The sequence below is a fragment of the Amblyraja radiata genome, chromosome 27 (assembly GCF_010909765.2).
Source record: "Amblyraja radiata isolate CabotCenter1 chromosome 27, sAmbRad1.1.pri, whole genome shotgun sequence".
Taxonomy (NCBI): Eukaryota; Metazoa; Chordata; class Chondrichthyes; order Rajiformes; family Rajidae; genus Amblyraja; species Amblyraja radiata.
In genome coordinates, this window is record NC_045982.1 from 34,272,479 (window position 1) to 34,278,183 (window position 5,705).

Genomic DNA, 5,705 nt, shown 5'->3' on the forward strand with positions numbered 1-5,705 from the left:
GTAAGTTTCCTTCTACTTTACAAATCCCTCCATGGGTCCTCTATTCAGTTTATTAACTTTAACACAATTTCAGCCGTCAACGGCACAACTTTGAATGCGGCAGCCACGCATGCGCAGTTTGGTGGAATATTGCGTTGGGGGAGCGGGCACAACGGGTCTGTACTTGGTCTAGTAGAAATTAAAAATCATTGTTTTATCCCAACCGTCCATAGTATTTAATGTAGGAAGTTCAGGTATGACCTCAATAATGCCATCAAGAAAAGAAAAGAGACACCACTGCTCTAAACTGGCAGATGAGACAGACATTCAGCCGCTGTGGCAGTACTTGCACACCATCATTTTCTACAAGACGAAACCAAGGCAGCTCAAGCAACAGCGAGCTATCACTCCCAGATGAGCTCACTGGATTTGAAAGGAAGAACATCAATGTACCTTCTTGTTCCCCCAAATCCTCAATCGAAAGTGTAATCTCGATCATGGAGGCGCTTGTCAGGAGATCGTCCATGTGGGTGAACCCTTGGAAAACGCTTGATTGAAAGATACAGTACAGAAACAAGCCCTTCAGCCCACCGAGTCCACGCCATTGATCGCCCATTTACACTAGTTCTATGTTTTATTCTATTTTCTCATTGACTCCCTGCACACGAGGGGCGTTTTACAGAAGGTCAATTAACCTAGATAAATAGAGATTAACAGAGAGGCATAAGTGGACATTGGACCACTGGGAATGATTCTGGAGAAGTTGTAATGGGGAACAAAGTAATGGCAGAGGAACTGAATACGTTTTTTGTGTCAGTCTACACAGTGGAAGGCACCAGTAATTCAGGAGTCACGGGACAGAAGTGAGTGCAGGCACTATTTATGAGAAAAAGGTGCTTGGGAAGCGGAAAGGTCTGAAAGAGGTAGCTATAAAGATTGTGGAGGCATTAATAGTGATCATTCACGTATCACCAGAATCAGGAATGTTCTCAAGAGTGCTGGAAATTCACAAATGTGACCAGCTTAAAAAGGGAGTGAGACAAAAGGAAATTATACACCGGTTAGTCTGACTTCTGTGGTGGGTAAAATGTTGGAGTGCTTTATTCATGATGAGATTTGGGGGAATTGGAAGCACATGTTAAAAGAGGCTGAAGTCAGCATGTTAAGGAGAGATCTTGCCTGTCAAATTTGTTGGAGTTTTTAAGGAGGTAACAAGCAGGATAAACAAAGGAATGTCGATTCAGAAGGCCTTTGATAAGGTGCCACAAGTGAGGCTGCTAAAAAAGAAAGGAGCCCATGGTATTAGAGGTAGGATACTAGCATGGATAGAAAATTGGCTGGCTGGCAGAAGGCAAAGAGTCAACATGTCAACATGCGATCTCACTGGCTCTCCACTCTGCACTGGACCACTTGGACAATAAAAACACATCCATCAGGCTGTTGTTTATAGACTACAGCTCGGGATTCAATGCCATCATCCCCACAAAGCTGGTTGCCATTGGTAAGGGCCGAAGATGCCCTGGTTGGGTTGCCAAGCTGACCTTCCGTGAGTCACAGCGCCAGGCGGAAGAGGGCTTTGCCCGAGCCAACTGCCTGCCCCGTTTCCGGGGTTACGTCCACGCCCGGGTGGTGTTAGAGAGGGACTACGCGCTGTCCACGGGCACCCTGGGGGATTTCCGGGACTGCTGGGCACCACGAGGGGTTGAATGCATCCTTGACAAGGAGTGCAAGATAGTTGTATAGTAGTTTATTTGTATATTTGTTTGCCTTGCATTATGGTGGTGGGTTCTGTTTTATTTCATTGTATTGTAAATATTATTTTTAATCATTGAATACATTTTTTGATTTTTTCAAAAATGCCGTTACCAAGCTCACGGAACTTGGTGTCAGCGCCTTTCCCTGCAACTGGATCCTCAACTTCCTCATCAACAGACCATTATCGCTATGAATTAGCAGCAACACTTCCTCCTCGGTAACAATCAGCACGGGAGCACCTCAAGGCTGCGTGCTCAGCTCCCTGCTCTATACTCACCACTGTGTAGGTGGGCACAGTGCAAACTCCATCTTCAAGTTCGCCAACGACACCACCGACTGACGAAAGTACCATCACCCGGCGAGAACATCGGGCGCCGTGGCGGCGACTGTGGAGGCCTCAATAGGCCCGACTATGGGTGGGCAAGAGGATGGGGACTTGACTTTGTGCCTTCCCCCACAGTGGGAATCACTGTGGGGGGATGTTTTGGTGTTGAATTTCTTTATGAATACTGTGTTGTATTTTTATTAGTGTGCTGCAAGGACATCAGAATTTCCCCTGAATAAGGGGATTAATAAAGTAATCAATCAATCAATCAATCAAATGGTGCCAGCACAACAACCTGGCTCTCAATGTCAGTAAGACCAAGGAACTGATTGTATTCTTTGGAAGAGGAAGGACTATAAACTTGCATCAACAGTACAGTGGTGGAGTCAAAAACTTCACATTCCTGGGCGTGAATATTTCTGACGATCTGTCCTGTACCCAGTTCATTTATGCAATTGTAAATAAAGCCTCTACTTCCTGAGAAGATTGCAGAGTTTCGGTATGTCAGGGAGGATTCTCTTGAACTTCTACAGGTGTACAGTAGAGAGCATATTGACTGCTTGCATCATGGCCTGATTCTGCAACGAATGGTCAAGGATGAAGAATATTGCAAAAAGTGGTGACCACTGCCTGATCACGAGAGATCACTGGTGATCACGAGTAACGTGACCATGACCTCCCCCCCATCAAAGAGATCTACTGGAGTTGTTGCCTCACTTTGTTATTTATTATGGTGTTTACAGTGTACTATATTTATTGAAGTCTGAAGAGGGGTCTCCACTCGAAACGTCACCCAGTCTTTTTCTCCAGAGATCCTGACTGACCCTTCATAGTTGCTGCAGCACTTTGTGTCTGTGTACGATGTTTACATATCTGCTGCGCTGCTGCAAGTAAGAATTTCACTGTTCTGTTTTGGAACCTATGACAATAAAACTCTCTTGCCTCTTGGATATGCAGGGAGTGGAGGGATATGGATCACCTGCAGGTAGAGGGGATCAGTTTAACTTGGCAGCAAGTTTGGCACTGACACGTGTAGGAGCTGCAGATGCTGGTTTAAACCGAAGAAAGACACAAAATGCTGGAGTAACTCAGCGGGACAGGCAGCATAGCCCAGCAGCCCATTCCTTCTCTCCAGAGATGCTGACTGTCCCGCTGAGTTACTCCAGCATTTTGTGTCTACCTTTGGCACTGACATTGTGGGCCGATCCTGTGCTGTACTGTTCTATGAAGGACTTTACACATCTTGTTACTGAAGCAATGCAGGAAATGCAGCAGGGTAATCGAGAGCAGCAAAGGGAAATGCAGTTTAAATGTTGGACAGAGCAGCAAAAATAATCATCTGGCCCTACCTTGGAATGGTGTGGTGGAATATATCAGAGGAGATGGCAGGCACTGCAACTACACTGGAACCACAACAGGGGATGGATGTTTGTGGTCATATTCTCCAGTGATTTCACAAATTTGAGATTTAAAGGTATGAGTTTTGCCAATTGAGAGGCACAGCTGAGGCAAAACGAAATAGAAAATAAAAATGATTATTTTTACACTGCCCCCATTCCAGTTGATTGAAGGAATTCTGGATTTCCAGGACTTTGGCGGAACAGAGAGGGGGAGAAGCTTCAGGGCTTCAAGATAATCAGGGAAGTCTAATGCACAGAACTGGGCATCAAAGCAGAAGGGATGGCGGATCTCCGTGTATCTTGCAGCTCCAGGCTGAGAAGGAGGAAGTTAATCACAAAAAAAGCTGGAGCAACTCAGCGGGTCAGGCACATCAAAGCCGACGATGATCAAGGAAATGTAGAATGGTTCATTGTTTAAGAAGGAAGTGCAGATGCTGGAAAATCGAAGGTAGACAAAAGTGCTGGAGAAACTCAGCGGGTGCAGCAGCATCTATGGAGCGAAGGAAATAGGCAACGTTGCCTATTTCCTTCGCTCCATAGATAATAATAATAATAATAATAATAATAATAATAATAATAATAATAATAATAATAATAATAATAAAAATAAACTTTATTTCAGACTCAAGGTCCAGACAAGGGGCAACATTACATAAAAATGAATTGCTTATTAAAAACAATATCATAAAGTATATATAAAATCTTAGTATATCACTTATAAAAGCATGAAAAATTATGTATTTAAAAAAACACACAATACATTAATTAAAATCCAGAATAAAAGAATGACCAATGTACTACAATGAGACAATGCCAGTGTCTCCACAACTGGGATTCGTAGCATGTAGTGATGCTGCTGCACCCGCTGAGTTTCTCCAGTACTTTTGTCTACCTTAGCCCTGGCCACAAACTATTTGAATCACTGCCCTCCAGGAAGGCGACTCCGGACTGTCAAAGCTGCCACAGCCAGACATAAAAACAGTTTTTATCCATGAGTAGTTGCTCTACACAACAGTCAAAAATCTGTAGCCTCCCTTTGATCTGATATTTTGTTGGTTCACATGCTTAATCAATGGTGTTTTATCATTAATGTTTTATTATTATTAATGTTTAGTGTTTTCTGAGTCATTCGTAACTGTCACTGTATGTCATGTTGTTACTTGTGGGCGGAGCACCAAGGCAAATTCCTTGTATGTGAATACTTGGCCAATAAACTTACTTACTTACTTAAGGGCCTGTCCCACGAGCATGCGACTCCATGCGGCAAGCGCGACCTAACATGGTCGCTTGAGCCATACGGCCTCGCGGGGCCGGTCCCACTTCGATCACCGGAGCCGTATGGAGTTGTGCGGAGCTGGTCCCGACATCGTGCGGGGCTCAGAAAAACTGACTGTGTGCGGGCCGGCAGGCAACGGCCTGCCAGCCCGCAGCCACCTCGACGCCGTACGCACCGCCTCGACGGGCGTGCGCAGCGTCTTGACGGCGTACGCATGTCTTGACGCCGTACGTCATGCGCGAACTTCCCGCAGACTTCGCTCGAACTTCACGTCACTCACTCGACCTCCGCGCAGCCCCCGCTTCCGGTTTGGTCGCGCTCGCCACATGCAGGCGCATGCTGGTGGGACCGGTCCTGTACGGGGATCACTCGACCTCCGCGCGGCCCCCGCTTCCGGTTTGGTCGCGCTCGCCGCATGCAGGCGCATGCTGGTGGGACCGGTCCTGTACGGGGATCACTCGACCTCCGCGCGGCCCCCGCTTCCGGTTTGGTCGCGCTTACCGCATGCAGGTCGCATGCTCGTGGGACAGGCCCTTTACTTATTCCCCTGTTCCACTTAGGAAACCTGAACGGAAACCTCTGGAGACTTTGCGCCCCACCCAAGTTTTCCGTGCGGTTCCCGGAGGTTTTTGTCAGTCTCCCTACCTGCTTCCACTACCTGCAACCTCCGGCAACCGCCTGCAACCTCCAGGAACCACACGGAAACCTTGGGTGAGGCGCAAAGTCTCCAGAGGTTTCCGTTCGGGTTTCCTAAGTGGGACAGGGGCATTACTTACTTACTTAGAATGGTTCATTGTTGGCTGAGGGGAAGGTTGACATGGAGGCTTACAAACAGTAACATGAATCAGGAAGGCAGTGAAACTAGTCTGCACAAGGAGGAAGTGAAGTTGGGGGCGGTGCTGGTTCCACTTGTGCTCAGGGCAACATGAGAGAGCAATGACCTCATTCAGCGGTGGGAGGGAGGGTTGGC